This window comes from Hylobates moloch, unplaced genomic scaffold (assembly GCF_009828535.3).
Source record: "Hylobates moloch isolate HMO894 unplaced genomic scaffold, HMol_V3 SCAFFOLD_2, whole genome shotgun sequence".
NCBI lineage: Eukaryota > Metazoa > Chordata > Mammalia > Primates > Hylobatidae > Hylobates > Hylobates moloch.
The window spans coordinates 107,797,159-107,821,422 of NW_026652277.1; the positions used below are offsets into that span (position 1 = coordinate 107,797,159).

A 24,264-nucleotide genomic window follows, 5' to 3' on the forward strand; every position below is an offset into this window, starting at 1 on the left:
ATTCATGTGTGCTTGGGCTATTTGTTACTATCACCTAAGAAAATATTTATCATTGTTTAATTAAGGAAAATAAACCCTGGTCAAAACTTACATGTAATTTTTCCAGGTCCTGTGCTGGCTTCGAGTCTTAGGATGCAGGGAACTGGGCGAAGGGAGAGATGAGAAGGCTCCGGCAATCCATTCAGACATGGACCCCTAAGTTTTGTGGGGGAACCTTGTGACAGGTCAGTGAGTGTCCACCTAATTGGGAAGGAAAAGTTGTCCATTAGCAGATGAAAGTGTGCATGTGAATGTTTCCCCCTCTCTCCTGCTATCTCGCCATACTCCATTCTGCTTGTTATGATCTCACACAACTGTCTGTGCCTCTGGCTGTAGGCCTCTTGACCAATCCTCAGGAACAGAATAAGACACCATAGCCCGTGGTATAAATGCCTGGGCTCTGCCTACTAGAAGCCCTATTCCTTGAGGTATCTCCTTTAGGTGAGCAGCCCTCATGAGGGGCTCTCCTGAATCCAAATGCAGCCTAGGAGATAGGTCCATGTCCAGTAAGTTATCACCTTCTATATTTCATCCCACGTTTTCTGTCAGCAAATCAGAACATCTTGATTTAAAAGACACATGTGGCCACTGTAAATAGAAGAGATTCAGGAAGCAAATGATTCAAGAATTCTGACCGAAATGAGATGATTTCCTGATGCCTCAAATGTGTTTCGTTTAAAAATTAATATTTATTTTTTCAGATAACTTAATACATGCTTATTGTAGAACATTTGAAACATACAGAAAAATAAAGAAAAAAAAATAAAGATCAATGGTAACCCTGACACCGATAAATCACTAATGATGTTCTGTTGTATGGGTCTGAAACTCCTTCACCGAAACTCTTGGGGCCAGATATGTTTTCAGAATTCAGAATTTTTTGGATTTTAGAGAGTATTACGATGCAGCTACCATTTACTACATTAGTGTCTTGTGAGAGTATGGAGCAGCACCCTATAATATTAAATATTAAACATTAAATATTTGTGCACAAAAATAGATGCATATTCTTATTAAGTGGGGGTAAAATAGAGCCTCACATTTGTTCGGGCCAGGTTTTCCCACCAAAGAAGTTACTAAAACTAGAACAAAACAAAACAAAACCCCTTTTGATTTCTGAAAACTTTTGGATTTAGAATTAGAGATAAGGGATTGTGGACCAGTATTCTTTTCAGATACATGCACATACTCAAAGTATTGCTTCTACTTTTTCATTCAATTCTGAAATAAAATGGGAGTTATATGAATATGAGTATTTCCCCAAGTTATTAAAAATTATTCAAAACATGCTTTTTAATGTTCATGTGTGTTATACCCCATATAAATACATCTTATGTATTTATTTCCCTCATTTTTGGAATTGCAGATTTTTTTTTCTTTGTTATTGTAAGTAACACTTTAGGGGATGTTTCTGAATATCAGATTGTCTGAATTTCTGGACATTTTCTTACGCAGGTTCCTAGAAAAGGAATTATTGCATGAAAGGGCATAAACTTTGAGAGTCTTGATTTTCTAGAAAGGCTGCACCAATTTATATTTTTTTCTAGCAGTATGAATGCCTGGTTAATTATGAACCTTATCATAGACAGAGAAAAATACACTTGCTCCTCACGCAACTTAACAAAATTTTAATCAATGATGATCAAATGTAAGATATTTTATTTTTGTTTTCCTTACACAGAAGATAGTGAACAGCTTGCTGTTTTTGACATAGCAAGAGAGAAATGGAGTTAATTTAAGTTTACCATCAAATGACACTCATTAGGCCAGACTGAGTTAGATGTGGACAGTGGGGGAGCTGTGACTTGTCCATGGGGTCTTCACATGGAAAAGCATGTCAGAGAATTCAGAAATAATTCCCATAACATCATGGGAAGAAAAACCACTGATTATTTGTGGGTTGATAATTCAGCTTCCAGAGTAGTGAGGGCTTGTATTTCCCTTCCTTCTGGTGTTTTCCTATTTCTTGGACATTTTGCTGTTCCTCAGGATGGCATCAAAAAGCAGAAAAAGATGTGAAGACAAAATCAAATCAGAAGAGCTAATAATAATGGCCAACCCTTATGCATGATTACAGTGTGTCCACTCCAATGCCAGGTCCTTGTATGTATTATCTCACTTAACGCCAATGGCATTGGTATCAAAACTGGTGGCTGGCAAGTTTGAAAGTATGTGCTCACTCATTGGTCCTCCTTATTCCCCAATAAGTTTGTAGGAATTTGGGCTTCAGAATTTCAAAGATCTGTTCAAGCCTAGTGTCTCATTACTATGTTGACTCCTTGTCTAGCTATATATCACAAGCTTGATCTTTCCACTCTTTGGTCAGTACCATCTATAGCATCTAAACGAAGCAGAGAAAGCCTAAGAAAATTCTAGACAATAGTAAACCCTTTGAAAGTCCTGTATCGACACGGGGAAGGCTATAGCTCTTTGAGCACAATAGAGAAGTGTGAGGTAAGCGTGTTATATAACACAAAACAGGTTATACATGGAGAAAGACATGAAGACACAGATAAAATACACACTTGAAAAAAAAAAACATACAAACACATTTTTCCCAAATGTGGCTACAAATTAGGAAGGCTAAAGAAGGTCTTACAGCCCCAGGTTCTTTTAGATTTATAGCTTTTTCTAATAATCTTTCTTTCTCTTTCCCCTTTATGTATATTTAACCATACAGGATAATTGGTATAGAGAATGTCACAATTTTCATATGCTAATAAAAGCAAACTGAAGTGATGTTTGTTTGTTATATTAAATGAAATAACCTCACTCTTTCACTTATGTATAAACTCAATTTCTGCACCCACTAATACTGTAAGATGGTTATGGTTTGAGGAGTGCGGGGGTGCAAAAAATTTCAATCTTATTTTGGGAATGAGTTAAATTGATCTTTCCCAACAACGTGCTCCTCACTCAACTTAACAAAATAAGGATTATTTCTATCAAAATGATCAAAAGACCAAAGAGAAGTGGACCATTTCCTTCACTGTGGCTTTACTTCATAATTTAAGCATCATTTTCCTGATAATTAGGCGTCAACGCAGGTAGAATAGCTTATAAATGATTTTTCTTTGCCATATTCAGGTATATGACTAAGTTTTTAAGCAGACCAGAGCTACAGGGTGTGAAAAATAAAATGGTAATAGAAGAAATAACCCCTCAAATAGTATACTTTGTTTTTTCCAAAGGGCCTAACTGCTTCAGGGGAAACACAAAAAAACAAACCACCATTAATAACGCAAATGATTACCAGACACTCCTTGGATACTCAAACTGTACAACTATCATTGTAAAGCTAATTACAAATTTGGATTCTCTCATTTTAAAAATATACTTCAAAGCAACCCACTTCTGTTTCAATGCTGAACCAAAGTCTGTGCAATTGGCACACTGTCAAAGTGAAAAAAAAATATATATATATATACACATACATTGCATCACTTGCACTTGAACAAAGTTATTACTTTCAATGTCACTAAATCCTGAACTGCAAAACACCGCAAGCTAAAAGCAAGTAATGCCACATGGTATATTATCTTACATTTACAAAAGAGTTTATAGTTTTCCAAGCCACAGAGATACCGACTTTCCTACTCACAGTAGCTTTGTTATGCTGGGCACCCCACTCACTGCCCTGGAGCCTACTACCTCTCACAGGTTCTTGTGGGGATCACATGAGAATGTATACAGAGTGTTGTTTTTTTTTTTTGCAGATTATAAGACATACATAAAATATTAGGTATCTTTTTTTTAAACTAAACAACTTTGTGAGGCATAAAGATATTAATCGCCATTTCACAGTTCAGGAATAGAACACAAGAAGATGTAACAAAAAAAGTACTAAGTCAGAAGATCTGAGTTTTATTTCTAAATTGGCTACGAACTAGCTGCCTGACTCTCTGGGACTTGATTTCTTCAGTAAAACGAGGGGGTCAGATGAAATGACTTTAAGGTCTTTTGGAAGCCAATGGATCTGTGATGTAGGACGTGGCCATTGTAGTGATGGGAGTGCCTTAGGAAGTAATCCCTCCTGGAGGCCAAGGAACCATGAGGCCAAAGGGTAGCATCCATCAATCTGAGGCCTGCAGTGCTGGCACAGAGTCCTTGAGCAGCCCCCAACTCCCAGAGATGAGACAGACATTAACTAACTCATTTTGCTGGACTGAGGGGAGATTGGTGGAATCCTAAAGGAATGGCCAGGGCCTCCTGGGCATTGGAAAGAAATACCGAAGAAACTTAAGCCAGCAGGTCTTTATTAACTGGTACAGGTATTTTATAACTTTAACAACTGGTATAGCCAAGTAAGTATATACCAGCTGTCAGTCTTGCTAACAGTTTTACTGTTGTCTATCAGTCTCAAAGAGACGGCCACCACTGAGGGCCAACCACCTTGCTTGGCTAAGTTCCTACAGCGTTCGGGGAGATGTGTAAGAGGGCTCTTTTTGGTATTATGAGTGTACATCAGGGTCACATGGGAATTTTACTTTAAAAAGACACTAACTTACGCCTCTACTAATGCTATTCTACTAACACTGTTTAACACAACTTTCTGTAATGATGGAAATATTCAATATCTCTGCTGTCCAATATGGCAGCCACATGAGGATATTGAGCACTTGAAAAGTACCTAGTGAGAGTGAGGAACTGACTTTTTAACTTTAATCAATTTAAATCAATTAAAATTTAAATAGCCACATATCGTTAGTGGTTACCTGACTGGGCAATGCAGCCCTAGGTGGCTTCACATATTAGTTTTCTTGGACCTATTTCAGACCCCAGAAGCCCACAGGACAATACCCAATATAGTCCTTCAATATGTATTCACTGCCCTTCTCCTAGGTGCTGGGCCATGTTTAGGTGTCTCAAAACAATGGTGAATAAGAGTACCATGGACACTTCCTGCCTTGGGGCATTTTGCGGCTAGATTGATTTCTCAAGACCTCACAAAATCTTGAAGTAGCTCACCAGACTGCTCTTAGGAAAAGGTGGGTGAGGAGATATGGTGATGCTACACTAAGCATGAAAGCACTGCTTTTTCATTTCTTCGTATTTACTGTTAGAGAAGTTGGGGGAAAGTTTAAAAAGAGGTATCTGAATGGTTACTATTCATTCGCTTACAAGTAAAGTAACATATCCCAGATATGGGAAATTATCTGTAGGTAACTACCTCTTGCATAATCTTAACCTTACTTAAAAACAAAAGTCCGAGGAACCGCATTCTGAAGCTAAGAAAAGTAAATGGTATTCAATTACAGCAACAGCCATACAAAAAGTAAAAGTGGGTCTCCAGCTGCAAATGGTGGGCAAGGGAGTGTTCTTACCAATTAGTTGTGAAATGATCAGGTTTTCTAGAAGGTACTTTTTGTATAAGTAAGGCTGACTGAATTCTTTATCCCAACTCACCTCTTAGCTAGGATTTTCTTAGTGGCTTTAATGGGATTTTATGAGGAAAGCCCCATTTGCCTGTCCCCAGGAAACTACAGGTGAAAATATTTTTATTTACATTATAAATCTAATACCAACAACATAATTTCTAAGAAACACAAAAGTGGTTTAATGATCTGATTTCCAATGCTGCTCTCAATGTCCTCCTGTTGTCAATTCTCTCCTAACCTAATCACCTCTTCGTACCTTATTGGGATCTGGAGTGATACAAAAAACACAAAACATGATATTCGGAACTGGTTTACCCTCGTTTGAACCTGAATCCAGGTTTGCCTAAACTTCAAGGATGGGACACCACATGTTGGAATACAGAATTTTTAAGCTAATTCTCTCCATTGTATTAACATTATCACTTGAGGTAAAAAATTTACCAAATAAAACAATCTGATTTTGCTCAGCATCCCAAGGGGATCATGTTCAGCATCTCCGTGGGAATGACACCAGTCAGCCAATCTTTCGAGCTTCACAATGCCACTTCTGGTTCCCCTGCCCTAAGTCAGACTTTTGATTTTTTGGTCTAATAAGTGGTTCTTCCACATCTACACACACACACACACACACACACACACACACACACACACACACACACTTACTTTTTTCCCTCTGGATTGAGTAGAAAGACAATTTAATACAATGGTCAGAAAACAAAATAAGACTTCAAAACTTAGTTCTAAAAATACGAATTGCATTTAGAGACCATTATCTTCTTTTTAAAAAGGTCAAATCTCAAACGTTCAGCTGGTTCCAGGCTATATAAAAATTTTACTGAAAATCTGATGACAGCTTTGGTAACAAACATCTTGAGAGTGGCCCTGAAATCCTTATTTATATTCAGAAACTCTAAATGGAGTAGTCGCACACCATTTTATGGCTGAAGGGGTTCAAAAAGAAAGAGGTCAATTGATGTTAATTTTTTGGAAATTCAGAGATGAAGTTTTTTTTTTTTTTTAAACTCTTATCTTTCAAACAGAATTTAAACAGATACTTGTATAAGGCAGAACCCCTTCGAACCACAGATCTTGTGGCTTTTGTGTTTTATTCTACTGGCATGGAAAGGTGATGAAAGAAAATGTGCTTTTTTGCTGCAACAGAGAAAGAAGTGGGGAAGGAGATGCAGTTATTTCAGACAGGATGGCGAACATTAATTGAGATTAAACAGCTCTGAAAGTTTCCACTTCAGCATTTCAGGTTCTGGGACTTCTAGCTGAAGAACCAAAGCTAGAAAATTCACTTATTTGACATTCAAGGTGTTTAAGTTCCCAAATACAACAAAGAGGTTATCAGATTTTCACTTCTATCATAAAAGGATGGTGCAGGCAGAACTACTTGCCACTAACAAGCCAGAAAAAAAGAAAAAGTGTGAAAGAAATGTGTTGAAAGTACATAATTTGAAATAATTCTCGGATTTCTGCAGATTTTATACATAAAAATTGGAATACTAGCCTATATTGATACATCATCACCATTATCATCATCATCATCTCCACAACCACCACCACCACCACCACCGCTGCTGCCATCATCATCTCCATTTACTGAAAATATCTATTTGCTAGGAACTGTGATAGAAATTTTACAGGAATTATTAGCCTATCTGGTACATGAGAGAACTCTGGCTCAGAGGGGCAAAGTGCTTTGCTTAAGGTCATACTGCTGGAGACAGGACAACATGCAATCTGAATCCAAGCCGGCTTGTCAAGGCTACCTCCTTTCCTGTACAACACTGCCTTCCTCTACAATGTGGGGAGACTACATCCTTCTTCTGCGAAAGAAACATGACCACTTTCCCATGTGCTACCAGTAAAACATGAAAGTAAACTGACAAGGCTGCAGGTCCCACAGCAATTTAACTATTTGTATAAAGAGTTTTAGTGCTAAAATGGTTATAGTTCATGAAGCATAATTTCTTACTTGTTATACTTCAGTGTCGTTTCTGTCCCTTGACTATGCAAAGCCCTTGCCTGGCCTTGCCACCTGCTTCTCTCTCTGCCTAGAATTCCCTCCCACAACCCTTAGCCATGCTGGTTACTTCTCCTTCACTAGGTCTAGTTCAAATATGTCACTTGCAGAGACACTGTCCTTAATGCGCTCTGTCCTCTCCCAAACAGCTAGGCATTGCTCTGCTTGTTTCCACCAAGGGATAATCAAAATCCACGTTTATTTACTGTATAATTACCTATCTTCTCTCTTGGTCCACGTAAGACCCACAGCGGCAGGGACCTAGCTTCTCTTGCTAACCATTGATACCTGACACTTGGAATAATGCCTGGCACAAACTTGATGAATGAATGGCTACACCAATACATGAATGAAGATCAGTGTTTGCAGAGTGCAGTGACAGGTACATATAGAGGGACCAGAGGAGAGACATTGCCCTGGGGATCTGCCTTTGCCAGCCCTCGAGTCCTAGGCCAGAGTTCATCTGCTCCCAGCTTGAACCCTGCCTGGAGACTGAGCATACATCTGCCCGTGGCCCTCCTCTCCTGCTGCACCTCCTGACATAGCCTCTTCTTCCCCAACAGAGGCTCTTCCTCACACAATGAGCTCAGCTTCTCTCTCTGGATCTAATCTCTACATTCCCACCACCATCCACCTCATATAAAAATCAATCCTGCTTACTCCTCCTGTGGTCACATACCCTTCTGACAATCTGGGGCCACGGCCTTGGGTTCCACCATACCCATAACCATGTGGCACTGTCAGGGCCGACTCCAGGCTTGCTGCATCCCTAGCCCAGCCTGACATCCAGCACCACGCTCTGTCCCAGCCTTCTGTCCTGAGCCACCTCACTTCTTTCTCCTGTCTGCCCTCTCTTCCCATGTCCAAGCTCATGGATGACTCTTGGCAGGCTGGGGAAGAGAAAGAATGTGTAACAGAGGAGAGAGAAAGTCAGAAGCAGCAGAAGCTGCTGTGTGTCCACATGGGAAGCCTGTGGACTACATCTGTCCAAGAGAATTTTCATAGTGTTCTGTAGATTTTTTTTTTTTAAATAGTGAGTTTAAACCATGGATCAGCAGAGCTGAAAGGGACCTTGGAGATCACTGAGTCCCGCTGTCTCACTGTACTGTTGAAAAACCAACATGTGAGTAATGGACCCAGGAGGAAGAAGGCAGCATTTGTGGAGGGCTTAACCTCTGCTTCGGGATATAAGGTCCCAGGTCCCATAGCCAGTGAGTGGCAGAGTGGGGACCATGCAATGCTTAAATGAGCACTTCCATCCCATACACACTTTGCCCTACGACTTACGTATTCATACCATGTGTGGGAAAGGGCGTGGCATTTACCACATAAAGATACTTGGAATTCTTGCCTCAAAGGGTAAGTGGGTTTTCCTTCTGTATTAGCCGATATACTTTTAAAAAATTATGGTAAAACATCCAAAACGTAAAATTTACCACTTTAATAATTTTTAAGTATACAGTTCAGTGGCACCAAGTAAATTTGTTTTGTTGTACAACCTTCACCACTATCCATCCAATACATTTTTAAAGTGAGTATTTTCTAAAACTATACATCCAAAATAAGAGTGAAGGAAACAAAAAAGAAGTAGAAAGAAAAGACAGGTAGAATATAAACTTTTGGGCGTGCATTTCAGCTGACAAAAACCTTTCATACGAATTAGGTTCTCTGTGACATATTCATTATTTTCCTAGTAATGAAACGGGAACTGTGAGACGCCATGTAAAAAGACGGCTTTTATTGTTTCTCTAGGTTCTATACTAGCTGTATCCACTTACAAAAATGTTATACAACCCAGTACATCACAGCCTTCCACGCCTCCTCCGTAAAAGGACAAGTAAAATAGTATTTCTTGGAAAGACAGGCATTTACCAATGCACTGCATCTAGATGGAGCTGTCTCCATCATTCTAGTCTGTTTCTAAACAGGGTTTTAAAGTCTTGGCACAGAGCACAAAGAATGTCCCTTAGCTATTCAGCATTTAGTTCAGCTCCACAATATATTTAGCAAGATTTCTTCGCCCCCCGCACCCCCGCCCCTTCCCTTCTTGGTTTAATGACCTCGAATGTACCAACATCCTGTCTTACCTAATCCCCTAACAAGTTCTATCAAATGCCAGGACAGAATCAGACAGCACTGCAGGCGGTGAGATCACTCACTAAGAATTCATTTTTATTCCAAAAATTAGGAGTGCCAGACCATTTAACACAATCTATCACACAGCCAGAAAATTAGCCTAGCGCTTTAAGAGAAACATTTAAATAACTTTTAAATATCTTCTTCCTGACATAGATTCTTTAAAAACCTGAAGACTCTCTCCCCAGAACAAGATGCATAGACACAAAACATTTCCACATGACAGCAAGAGCTCAAGGACTCTGTGAAGACGATGTAGGTCCCCTAAGAATCCATAAACCTCAGGTTAAAATCTCCTGTAAAAGAACTCCAAGACTTCACTTTGTCCACAAGCCCCTGTACTGGATCCTGATCCATGGAGCATCCAGGGTAACTTCTTCTGGGGCCACTTTTGTCTCTGGATGAGAAACGACTGGTTTCAGCTTCAGGAACATCCCTACGTGGCTTCTGGTCCAACTGACTGTCAACACGGCTAGGCCTCTCCCCAGTTCAGCTGGCTACCCTGGGAACATTCATTTCTCTTACTGGTCCAGGACACGCTTGCTCTACCCCAGTGTTAGGTTTTGCTTTTCAATTGGTCATCTTGGATCCTGTGGTCCCTTCTGTCTTCCTATCACTTTCCTTGTGGTCCTTGTGGAACTCTTGTTTTAAAAATTAAACCTGGTTTTTTTTTCTTTATCATAAAAGCAACAGCCTCCCGTTTGCATTTAATTCCTTTGTTTTTTCTCCAAAAGCATACTTCAGCCTTCATACCTTTGTTCTTGGGAAGACTTTGCCCACCTCTCTAAGTGGCAGGTCCTGCCACTCTCTGTTCAGTTCGGGACAGGGTTTCTCCTCCAGGAGAAGTGTGGGGCAGTGAATTAGGAATAAGCCTAAAGTCAGAGAGACCCAGGTCTAATCCCAACATAGTAGCTGACTTTGGCCAAGCAATTTGAACAAAGGCTCAGTTTCCTGATGTGAACAAACAAGGAAGACAAAGCCAACATACGCTTTTATTTTTTTTAGACAGGGTCTTGCTCTGTCACCCAGGCTGGAGTACAGTGGTGTGATCATAGCTCACTGCATCCTCGAACTCTTGGGCTCAAGCGATACTCCGGCCTCAGCCTCCTGAGTAGCTGGGACTACAGGTGTGTGCCCTTAAAACTGGCTATGTTTTTTGTTTTTGTTTTTTAAGGAAGACTAAGAGAGCTGATATGTTCATAGCTTCTGAAACACAGAAGGTATCTAGTAAATGGTGATGATCATTTCATTCCCTTCTAACTCCTCACATATGGGATTCAGCATACATTCTATATTTTAGAAGCAACTCCTGCTGCTTTCTATTAGGTGGCCAGGACCACTTATGTCTGGAGCCTTAGGCATTTTTTTAACAGGTTTATTGAGATATAATTAGCATATCATACAATTCACACCTTTAAAATACACAATTCAATGTTTTTTAGTATATTCACAGAGTTGTGTGACCATCACCACTATCTAATATCAGAACATTTCCATCATCCAAAAAAGAAACCCTACACCCATAGTAGTTACTTTTCATTTCCTTTCCCCTTCAACCCTTGGCAACCATCAATCTACTTTCTGTCTCTATGGATTTTCCTATTCTACACATTTTGTATAAATGGAATCATATATTATGAGGCCTTTTGGGTCTAGCTTCTTTCGCTTTACCATATTTTCAGGGTTCACACTTGATGTAGTAAGTGTCAATATTTCATCCCTTTTTATGGCTGCATAATAATCAATTGCATTCATATACCACATCCTGTTTATCCATTTATCAGTTGATGGATATTTGGATTGTTTCCACATTTTAGCTATTATGAATAATGCTGCCAAGAACATTTTTGTATGGTTAGACATATTTGGACATGTTTTCAATTTACTTGGATATATACCTGGAAGCGAAATCGCTGGGGAGGATGGTTAATTTTACGTGTTCATTTGGCTAGGTCACCATACCAAGACACGTGGTCAAACACGTTTGGATGTCGTTACAAAGGTGTTTTTTAGATGAGATTAACATTTACATCAGTAGTCTTTGAATAAAGCAGATTACTCTTCATGAGGTGGGCCTCATCCAATCAGTTGAAGGCCTTAAGAAAAAAGGCTGACCTCTCCCGGGAAGAAGGAATACTGACAGCAGACTCCCTTTGGACCCTAACTGAAACATCAATGCTTCTCTGGGTCTACAGCCTGCTGGCCTACCCTGCAAACTTTGAACTTGCCAGTCTCCTCAATCATGTAAGCCAATTCTTTAAAATAAATCTGTCCCCTTCCTCTCCCTCTCTACACACACACACACACACACACACACACCCTCTATTGGTTCTATTCTCTGCAGAACCCTAACTAATATACTGGGACAAATGGTAACTCTGTATTTAACATTTTGAGGAACCACTAAACTGTTTTCCAAAATGACTGTAGCAGGACAATCCCACCAGTAATGTATAAGGGTTCCAATTTCTCCACATCCTCACCAACACTTATTACTGTCTTTTAGACTTTAACCATCCTAGTGGGGGTAAAGTGGTAACTCATTATAATTTTGATTGGCATTTCCCTAATGACCAATGATGCTGAACATCTTTTCATTCACTTATTGGCCATTTGTATATCTTTTTCTGAGAAATGCATATTTTAATTGTCCATTACTTGTCTGGGTTGTCTTTTGAGCATTAAGCTGTAAGAATTCTTTATATATTCTGGATACAAATCCTTTGTCAGATACATGATTTGTAAGTATTTTCTCCCATCTGTGGACCATCTTTTCACTTTCTTTTTTTTTTTTTTTTGAGACGGAGTCTCGCTCTGTCGCCCAGGCTGGAGTGCAGTGGTGCAATCTCGGCTCACTGCAAGCTCCGCCTCCCGGGTTCACGCCATTCTCCTGCCGCAGCCTCTCCGAGTAGCTGGGACTACAGGCGCCCGCCACCACGCCCGGCTAATTTTTTTTTTTTGCATTTTTAGTAGAGACGGGGTTTCACCGTGGTCTCGATCTCCTGACCTCATGATCGCCTGCCTCGGCCTCCCAAAGTGCTGGGATTACAAGCGTGAGCCACCGCGCCCGGTCCATCTTTTCACTTTCTTAATGGTTTCCTTTAAGCATGAAGTTTTTAATTTTATGAAGTCCCATTTATCTAATTTTTCTTTTGTCTTTTGTACTTGTGGTGTTGTATCTAAGAATCCACTGCCTAACGCAAGGTCACAACAATGTGTCCCTATATTTTCTTCTAAGAGTTTTAGAATTTTTGCTTGTATTTATTATTATTATTATTATTATTATTATTATTATTTGAAATGGAGTTTCACTCTTGTTGCCCAGGCCGGAGTGCAATGGCACTGATCCATTTTGAGTTAATTTTTGTATATGGTGTAAGGTATAAGTCCAAGTTCATTCTTTTGTGTGTGAATATCCTGCTGTCCTGGCACTATACATTGAAAAGACTATTCTTTCCTCATCAAATTGTTCTGGAACCCTTGTTGAAAACTTTGAGCATACGTGTACTGTATTCAAGACTATACTATCTTATAGGATGTTTTGAAAAAAGGAAGTGTGAGTCCTCCAATTTTGTTCCTCTTTTGCAAGATTGTTTTAGCTATTCTGGGTCCCTTGCATTTCCATATGAATTTTAAAATCAGCCTGTCAATTTCTGCAAAAATGCTGCAATTTTGATAGGGATTGTGTTGACTATATAAGTTTGGATAGTTTTGCCATCTTAACAAGTCTTCTGATCTATGAACATTGGATGTCTTTCCATTTATTTATGTTTCCTTAATTTCTTTCTATAGTATTCTGTAATTTTCAGTGTTCAAGTCTTGCACTTCTTTTCTTAAATTTATTCCTGAACATTTAATTATTTTTGATGCTATGTAAGTGGAATTGTTTTTGTAATTTCATTTTTCTTGCTAGTGTACAGAAATTGATTTTTGCACACTGAACTTTCATCCTGCAAAACTGATGATCTTGTTTATTATTCATTCTAATAGGTTTTTTTGTGTGTGGTTTATTTTTTCTTTTAATGAATTGCAGTCAAGTATTTTTAAGTATTCTGAGTCACAGGAATATCCTGGCACATAAACCCATGACTTAAACTTTACTATAAATATAAGGAGCTCATACTATTATTTGTCCCCTTCCTGTGGCACTGGGTAATGATCCTGCTTTTGGGTTATAGTCTTGGTGGCATTCCTACTGCTGCTGACAGCCCATATAATGATTTGAAAAGTTCCTGGGACTCCAGGATACATGGTGAGACATGAATCTATTTTCCATAGAAGTGGCATTATAAAAACAGGTCAGGTTTCCAGACTATCCCTAAAATCTGTTTAAAGGGGTATCATTCAGTGAGGATGCCACAGGGTCTGGCCTCACCATTCTACCAAAGGGAATCTAAAGGGTTTGTTTCAATGAGAAACCACATTCTAAAGGAGTTTTGAATGAACCTTTCATAAAGTGCCCTCCAGGGCCGGGCGTGGTGGCTCATGCCTGTAATCCCAGCACTTTGGAAGGCCAAGGCCGGTGGATCACTTGAGGTCAGGAGTTCAAGACCAGCCTGGCCAACATGGTGAAACCCCATCTCTACTAAAAATACAAACAATTAGCTGGGCATGATGGCGGGTGCCTGTAATCCCAGCTACTTGGGAGGATGAGGCAGGAGAATCACTTGAACCCAGGAGGCAGAGGCTACAGTGAGCCGAGATCGTGCCATTGCACTCTGGCCTGGGCAACAAGAGTGAAACTCCATTTCAAATAATAATAATAATAATAATAATAAAATAAAAAAAAGGACCTTCCTATCAGTTAAGACTTCTTATGGGCTTTTATGTAGACACTTCTGCTAACCTACTTCTTCTTTCCAACTCAGGGTCGACTCCTAATATACAATACTTTGAGGGGCAGTGGTAGTTATTTTCACAAAAACTGCTAAATTTGACACTATATATATATATATACATATATATTTTTTTTTACCAGACTATATTTTGCTTCAGGTTTAAAAACTGATTTCTAGCCAGCATTCAGAGACCTACTTTGCATCTTGATCCATGAGTCACTGATTTGAGCATGCATTTGCCCAGAATACCCAGGCATGTGAAAGGATCAAAATATCACACTTTGATTGATTTAGAAAGTTATTTTCTACCACCATGCAGTCTGAGAGTTTCTATGCTGCATCTGACTAATTGGGGAGGTGTGGGAGCAGAGAGAGCCAGGAGCTGCTGTGTGGAAGACCTTGTCCCCTCCTCCCAGGCACCAAGATCCCAGGGAGTAGCAACCCTGCTCTCCATGGCGAAGTGTGTCCGTGTGATGCTCATCTCAGCATCAGCTGGTTATCGGAGTCATCTTTTGAAGAGATCCTGGTATTTCGGTTTGACAAAAATCGAGAAACAATTTAGAAAGAAAATCGGATTTGTGTGTAAATGAAGAATATTCCTGAAAAGAAACTCTGTTACGAAACTGAAATCTGGAGACCGCGGTGGTGCTAAGTTGAGTCATCAGTTCCCTTTACGCCCTAATAATTGACGGCACTTTGATCACAATGACTGCTCTGGGTGATGCTTTTTTGTTTGCTTTTTAAAGTACTTCCTTGTGTAAACAGGTTGTCTCACTGTCATCTTGAAAACATGTTTACGTTTGGGGGATCATGGGGAACATCTGTTAGAAACAGATTTCATGCTTTTCTGTCAACTTAGGGAAGTCTGAATCCTATTTCTTGGTAATATACAAAAGCTCTTGGAGAGTTAAATGAAGTTCTACTGGAAAAAGGACTGACTGGATATTTTGATTGTTCTTCATATATGTATTTAAAAATTTGTCCTGAAAACATCCATTTGAAATAGAAACAGGCATGAATTGTTGTCCACTTTTTGTAGATGCAGACAACGAAGTGTAGAGAAGTGAAGTGGCCTGGTCAATGACCAACAAAGTGGCAAAGAGGGGGCCACATGCATCACAGGGACATACTGACCCTTAATCGGCACCAAATAAAATCCGCAGGTATCAAGGGTCCCCTGATATTATTTCCAAAAAGATGTTACAATCCTTCACAATTTTATTGAGATCACCGATTCTGGAGAGGGCAAATATTAGGGCTGAGTGATGCATCCCCCAAAAGAGCAGTTTCTTTGTCCAGGTCTCAAGTTAGAGATCTAGGTGTGTGTGGAGAGGTGGGGTGTTCAGAGGGAACAGGAACAAAGCTTGAAGGAGAGGCTGAACCAACAAGAGGACTTCAGGCAAAATACTTTACTGAAACCTCAACAGTGAGGCTGCTCCTGCTGTGCCCAGAAGCGAGGTGCTCCTCTTGGAGGGTGTGCCAACTCGCTCTGGCCCTTGGAGTTGAGGCAGCAGCGGTTTCTGTGTGAAGAGAAAGAACTGCTGTCATGAAAAAATGGGAGATGCTGCAGATTTTATTTAAATGCCCACAGACAGCACAGTCCCTAGACCCAGGCAAGGAAGGGCTCTGTTCTCCTTCAGTTAGGCCAGGGAGGCATCGTCCCCCATCTTGCCTTATGATCTCTCCCTTAAACTCTTCCAGAATTTCCCACCCAAGTGGTTCCAAGTGAGCTCCCAGGGTCAGTGTATGCCCTTTCCCTCGGTCCTTCCTCCCTTTGGTGGGCTACACCGCCTGAAGGGTGAGAGAATGGCCAAGGGCAGCTATTTACAGAGATATGCATGTGTCTTGGACATTTGGGCTGGGGTGTCCATGTGCATGTTTCAAGACCCCTGCAGGATGGGGGACTGGGGGAGTGGGAGGAGAAGGAGCAGGAAAGAAGGAAGCGGGTAGGTGTATGCTGGTTTCCCCCATACCACCATGTTCCCATTTGGAACTCTAAGGAGACCGATAATTCTAAATTTAAATCTGGCCTTTCGAAAGGTCATTACATCAAGGCAGAAGGACAGAATGTATTTTATACAACCAGTTTGTTAGCCTGATTCATAAATTTTAATATTTAAGCATACAGCATATGAGCTTCAATTGTGCCTTTGTCTGGAGCCCTACAAATATTAGAGCCAGACCTGTCCAGAGCCATGTGGATCAGGGCTGGGAAGGCTTCAGACTGCAGATGTGCAGTTATTCATTACACACGCCCCATGTTGCATTCACTGACCCTCTGGATGATAAAGTGGAGGTGGCTACAAGGTATTTCCAGAATATCAAGGTGCTCACACAACAAAGGTTTCCTTCACTTGTTTTGGGAACACTGTGCTGAAGATAGTTTAGCCAAATATTTCTCTGTATGCTGCAGCCAAATACATCAGGGTCTTGCTACAGGCCAACTAAGCAAACCATAATTTTTACAAAAAATAATTACCTAACACTTTCATCTCTTGTGGTTTCTTTATTCCATACATACTTTGTAATGCGTTTATCAGCAGCTGGTTGAACAACTTGGTGTACCAGTGGGAGACAAACCAGCAGGAGTTATATATGGCAAGTAAGGACCAAAACATAGGCAGGAAAATAAAAATACCAATGAATGTTAGGCTGAACTGTAAGACATAATTAAGTAGCTGTATATCAAATGCATAAATATGATTCATTTTTAAAGGCCCACACATATTACACCCACTTTCAGGAGTTTCCCAAAGTAATTTAAAACTATTTGATGTTGCTTCCTGTTTTTCAGTACTTTTATCTGTTTATGGGGGTGGCAATTCTACTGCTAACCAAATGAACAAGAAGAAAAGTGAAGGATGGGGCCATTTTCCTGGTTTTAGTCATCAAAATCTGCTTTAAAAGACTGAATTTTTAGACCTTAAATTTAAAAATTTGGGGCTCTAAGCTTCAAAGTAATTATTTAAGACTTATCCCACATTACAACTACAGATTGCACCAACAGTTTCTCTTAGAGTTAGTGAGCCTCTTGCATCAACTTTGTTTCCTGTTCTCTCCAAAGCTCCTTTCTAAAGCAACTGAGCTTCAGAAGAGGGAAGAAGGAAACAGGGCAGAGGGGCTTGCTGACCTTAGTCTGCATTCAATACATTTTTTCTTTTTCTCTTTGAGACAAGGACTGCTAGGAAAGGGCCTTTTCATATTTTAAAGCTGAAGTTTCAAAAAAGCTAGAACATTTCAAAGATATTTATTCCGTAAAATTATCCTCAGGTACCAAAAGTAGCTCTGGAAAAGTGGCCACCTCTTTTTATTTGGCCTTCATAGCTCATTATTTTAATCAAGTAGATGGTTACTGAAAAGCAAACTTACACTTTCCATGAAGTAAATAAAGTCATGTGCTGAATAATGACATTTCAATTGATAATAGACTGTATATATGATGGTGGTCCCATAGATTCTAACATCATATTTTTACTGTACCTTTTCTATGTTTAGATACACAAATACCCCCCACTGTGTTACAACTGCTTATAGTATTTGGTAGAGTAACGTGCTGTACAGGTTTGTGGCCTAGGAGGAGTAGGCTATACCATACAGCCTAGCTGTGCAGTAGGCTGTACCATCTAGGTTTGCATTAAGTACACTCCATGATGTCTGCACAATGATGAAACTGCCGAATGACGTACTTCTCAGAATGCATCCTATTGTTAAGCAATGAATGACTGTGCTATTATGAGGTGACAGGCATTTTGGGGATCAGCTAGTTCAATGTGTCATCAAAGTCTTGACCACCAAGTGGGTGGTGCTGATTAAATACCTCTAATGAGAAGAAAGGTACTGCCAAGTCAATTTTGGAGAATTATTATGTACCAGATCATTGCATACATCATTAGAGAGTTCTCTCTCAGGCAAATCTGCCTCCCTGTAGCCTAAAAACACTGGTTTGCCCTACAGGGCAACCAGAGGAAGGATAACACCTACATACATGGTAGGGAGTAAGTGGTGGCTCCGCCTCCTCTCTTTCCTCAAGTCTTCTCTCTGGATAGTTGTTTCTAGTTCCTTCAAATGTTATTTGACATGGTTTCAGGTTCTCTACCACTGTCTTGGGCCACTGTCCTTTAAAAATATTTAAGTTCTAAATTTAAAAATCATCATTTCAATTTAAAACCACATTATAGGCCGGGCGTGGTGGCTCACTCCCATAATCCCAGCACTTTGGGAGGCCGAGGCGGGTGGATCACGAGGTCAAGAGATCGAGACCATCCTGGCCAACATGGTGAAACCCCGTCTCTACTAAAAATACAAAAATTAGCTGGGTGTGGTGGTGTGTGCCTGTAGTCCCAGCTACTTGGGAGGCTGAGGCAAGAGAATTGCTTGAACCCAGGAAGCGGAGGTTGCAGTGAGCTGAGATTGTGCCACTACATTCCAGCCTAGAGACAGAGCAAAACTCTGTCTCAAAAAAAAAACAAAAAAAAACAAAAAAAAACAAAAAAAACCCACCCCATGTTATAGCCAACAATACATTTGCCAATATGTCTATCAAATGTGATCTCAAATAAAGCACAATTTTATTAGTGAAGAGTACATAGAACTATCTTTCACCTTCTTAGTCCTACAATGCAGACCATGATTTCATTAATGTTTTGGACAGCTACATCACATCACTGGCTAGGATTGAGCTTACAGAAATGAAACCCCCAAGGAGTTTTCACATATTGTTATTGTGTTTTATTTCCCACATTCTCTATTTGTGATTTTTTGTTTTTTTTTTTTAGTGGGGGTGGGATACAACTGCAGGTCTTGGTACTTACTCCTATTATTAAATGTCAACTCACTTGGGTCTCGCCACTTGTTTTCTTCTTCTTTCTTCTGTCTATTCACTCGGTGGCAAAGGAGCACATGAAAGAGAACTGTGCTCAAGGGAATTTCTTTTTATCATGGAACTGTACAAGGCTTACAAAGCAGTGGGCAGTCGGGGTGAAAACTAACTCAGTAAACAATACCCTTTAGGAATTGGCTCAGTGTGTATGCTGTGTCAAATCCTGCTTGGTAAATTCCAAGAGGAAACTCTGAATAAATATTTACCATATCTATTTATTTCTCCTACTGAGAACTATATAAGACAGGAGGATGTTAAATGATGAAACAGATTTCAGGATTTTTGCTCGCCGCTGAGTCTTGCTCACGGGGCGTGAGGACTGATACAAGTCCCAGTCTCATAATGAAACCAGACACAGTTCACTTCCTTTTGTTTCTTAAACCACCCCCTCACCTGGGAGATGTCTTGAAATGACACAGACTTAGTTATGTATCACTAACCTGAGATCTCAAGGGAATGATTGGTATTAATTATCATTAGCAATAATAATATTTAATATACCCTCCTGGGAAGGTGGACAGCATGTGCTTGGGATGGAATATAGCCCTGACTAAGCTTACCTGCTCAAGCTGTCAATACCTATTGTCTCAAAAGGCGAACGGAGACATTTTAACTCCGGAGCCATCTCCTCTTCCAATTGACATAATAAGGAGAGGTCAAGAAGAATCTAGTTAGAGATGAGTGGACGCTGCATTACACTTCCATGGCTTCTTACTGAAAGTGAACTACCAAAGAAATCACACAGCACTTTTTGTCTAATTCTTCCCTTCTTCCTTCCCAGCTTGGGAAACAGCCTGAGATCAGCCTGAGATCAGACAGAGGACACCACCTCACAAGCTGGTTATCAGGTGGGCTCTTTGCTTACTGCAGTCTGGAGGAAGAGAACCAAATGGTTGGGGCAGTGGAGAATGTCTATCATCACTCTAGACTTAAGCTAGTGAAAACCAACCAACAACCCAAATACAGAATCTACGCCCTTCTTGTCTTACATCTTCTGGAACTTTCTTCAATTTTAGCTGTTCCCCAGTTAACCTTTTTATTGAGGACAGAGGGATGACCTGCCCCATTCTTGGGCTTTCTGTTTGCTCTTTCCCCTCCTCAGGAATCAATCACTGTTCTTGAGCTCTGGATCCCATTCCCTCTCTCTCACTTAGGGAATCTGTTTCTGAATTTACCTTCACTGTCCCTGGGACATCAATTTCTCTCTCCTGGACCATTTCCATTGGCATATCTTAAATCCCTTCTTGATGCCATAGCTTCCCCCAGAACCAATCCCTTTCTCTGCCCGTTCTGAAGGAAGACCCTCAAAATAGTTGTCTTTACTTGCTGCCATTATTTCCTCATTTCTCTTTCTTTCCTTAACCTGTTGTCGTTTTTTTTTGTCACTCCAGAGAAACTGCTTTTATCAAGGTTAGTGATGATCTCCGTCTTGCCAAGTCCATGCTCAACTCTCTATTCCCATCTTACAAGACTTCTCACCATCACTTGACTCAGTCGCCAACTTCCTCCATGAAACCACTTCTTCTTGTGGCTTCAGGGGCACCACACTGTCCTGGCTTCTCATCAGCTTCACCTGTGGCTCCCTCCTCTGCAGAGTCCTCCTCTGCTCCTCCTCCTCTGCTCCCCATCTAAATGCTGGTGTATCTTGGAGCTCCATTCATGGACTTTCTCTTTCCTCTAACTATACTCACTCCCAGGCCTGTGGTTTTTGTCACCTATATGCTGAAGTCTCTCAAATTTATTATATGTTGCCCCTGACCTCTTCCTGAATTTCCATATCCAATTTCCTACTCAGCACCTGAACTTGTGTATTCAACATGCATCTCAAGTATAACATGGCCAAAAAAGAATTCTTGTTTCCATCCTCCCTCCAAACCTGCTTCTTTCCAGTCTTTTTCATCACAGCTGCTTGGGACAAATATCTGAAGATGAATCAAAGAGAATATATAGACTTCCATCTGCCCCGCCTCCATAATACATCTTGAAATGAACCACTTTCATTAGCTCAGTGTTTAGACATGTTGGTCTGAGGACTCCTTAAAAATTAATAAAATCCCCAAAGAGTTCTTGGTTATGTGGGTTATATCTATTGATATGTGCCATATTAGAAATTAAAACAAAACTTTAAAAAAATAGAATTCATTGTATTTGAAATACAATAAAACATTGTATATTAACACAAATCACATATTTTATGAAAATTAATACATTTTACAAAACATAAGTGAGAGAATTAACACTTTTACCTTTTTTGCAAATCTCTCTAGTATCTGGCTTAACACAGGACTGCTGGATTCTCATATCTGGTACTGCCCTCAATATGTTGCTCTATGGTGTTTCGATGGAAAGACATGAAGAAAATCTAGCCTCACACAGATACATAGTTGGAAATGGGTGAAGTATTCTCATCGCCTTTTGATAACTGTGGATATTCTCTGATTCTACACCAGAAATCAACAAGTGGTAGCTTTTAAAATGTGGAGTCTGAAATGTGGTACCTGAAAATCTGTCAATAAACTTATTTTATTTTGTTAATATTAAAATCTATTGGTCTATCTAGCACTTTGAATGGATTTTTCACCTGTGCATAATTTTATAACATTACACATTTTGTCATTTGGAAATACTTGTTCACTAAGTTCAGAGAACTTTGAGATCTTTTGAATTTTCACATTTCATGATCCAATACCAAATTCTCCACATTCATTAATATCACCATCAATCTCATCAGCAAAAGTCCTTAACGTATTGGGAAGTTATCAAGCTTCACAGTAGCAGCTATGTGTTTTCCAAAATCCTAATTTTTGTTTCAAGCTCAAATTTTGTCATTGGCAACAAATACTGTCAGTTGTTTTTCTTGAAGTATCAGGGCACTTCACTCATTTTTGATAAAAGATCTGTGAAACAAATACCCAAATTGGAATAATTAGAGTTTGTCTGTTAGTTGTTCTTTTAAGTCATATTGGCATTCCATGAAAAAAGCAGCCAGTTCAGCTTGCGACTCAAACAACTGCACACGGGTTTTTCCTGGAGATAACCAGTATACTCTGGTTTACGGTGGAAGGGCTTATGTGTCTTTCCCATTTTGTCACACAGAATATTAAAAAGACATCACTCAAGAGTTGAGATTTAATAAAAACAGTAATTGTTACTGCTTCATACAGGATATTCTGAAGTGAAATTGGCATTCTGTTCTATTGTAAGCATGTGCTGGTGAAGAACTAGCAGTTCGGTATGACTATCTTGTTTCATGCTGAGGTGCCAGCAGTTTTCCCCACCATTGCATTTCACTAGCAGTGCACATGTCAATACTGTGAAAAAGACAAAGAGCATCTTGGTATTACTGTGAAAATAGTTTTAACCTTGCATTCCCTGATAAGATCTTGCGGGCCCCCAGGAACCCACAGACCACACTTTGAGAATTGCGGCACTAGCTTGCCATCTTCTGTCCAGGCCACCACCATCTCTCTCCCGGGCTTGCAAAAAAGCCTCCTTGATGGTCTCTCTGCTTTTACTTTTGCCTCTGTAAGAAGCCCTTCTGCATAGAGCAGCCAGATAATCTTTTAAAAATATATGTCAGATCACATCGCTCTCCTGCTTAAAACTCACACTTCAGATGTCCCATTGCTCATAGAATAGCATCTGAGGTGCAGGCCCAAGCCTGCAAGGCCCTGGCTGCCCCAATTTCCTCATTCATGCCTGTACTACTTTTCTTTCCCCTTCTCCAGTCACTTGACCTGTGGACCTCTTTAAACCTATCCTGTGTGCTCCAGCCTGGAAGACTCCTCCCCTAGGTTTTAGCAGGTAGGGTTCTCCTCATTTAGGTCTCATCTCCTATGTTAGGCATTACCCAACCTGCCCATACACATCTTCCTATACACTGCCCTCCTCTGGATTACATAGCTCCATTTATTACCCTGATTGCACTCATGGTTCTCTGAAACGATATCGTTCACTAATTTGACAGCTGGTTTGTTGTCTGTATTTCTAAAACAGAAAGTGAGTTTCCACACGGGTAGGAATCTTGAATCTTGTGTTATCCCATATCCTTACCATCTAGGACAATACTTGGAACACATCAGGTGATTAATTAGTATTTGCTGAATGGATGCTTCTGTGAGTGACAATGGGTGGTAGGATACCATGCAGGAAAGCTCTCTGCATACTGCAAAATATATACATGTAAGGTAAGGGAAATGATGTGTTATAACTTGTAATTCTCCATCACTAGTACATACTTTGCCATGTCAAATTTAAGTCATAGATGACATTACCAAGCTATTAATGTTTGCCTTCTTGACTATTTTTCTGCAGATCACACAAGATAAGAGTCCAAGATCTCTGTCTCTCCCCCAACTGGTCTCCCTGTCGTTAATCCTTTTCTTCTCCAGGCCATCTTCTACAATGTATGTCATTTATTTATTTATTTTTTTGAGAGAATCATATAGTGGCTCCTGCAAGATTCTACACAAAAATATCATCCCCAAGACACATAATTGTCAGATTTTCCAAGGTTGAAATGAAAGAACGAATGTTAAAGGCAACTAGAGAGAAAGGGCAGGTCACCCACAAAGGGATCCCCATCAGGCTAACAGTGAAACTCTAAGGCTGAAACCCTACAAGCCAGAAGAGATTCAGGGCCTATATTCAACATTCTTACAGAAAAAAATCTTCAACCAGGAATTTCATAACTAGCCAAACTAAGCTTCCTAAGTGGAGGAGAAATAAGATCCTTTTCAGATAAGCAAATGTTGAGGAACTTCATTATCACCAGACCTGCCTTACAAGAGATCTTGAAAGGAGCACAACATATAGAAAGGAAAGACCGCTATCAGCTAATACAAAAACACACTTAAACACACAGACCAGTGTTACTTGCAAAGCAACCACACAAACAAGCCAACAAAATAATCAGCTAACAGCACAATAACATAACCAAATTCACACATACAATACTAACTTTGA

The 24,264-nt window shown here is 40.0% G+C and overlaps 1 protein-coding gene across 2 annotated transcripts in view; it reads right to left on the reverse strand.

Annotated features, from left to right (window-relative positions):
• The window catches only part of BACH2 (BTB domain and CNC homolog 2), a 373,540-nt gene that overhangs the window by 157,985 nt on the left and 191,291 nt on the right, over positions 1 to 24,264 (reverse strand). For both annotated transcript variants that reach the window (XM_032155389.2, XM_058435404.1), the window contains exon 3: positions 92 to 240. The gene's annotated coding sequence lies outside the window, so the exon portion shown is untranslated. The remainder of the gene's footprint in view (positions 1 to 91; positions 241 to 24,264) is intronic.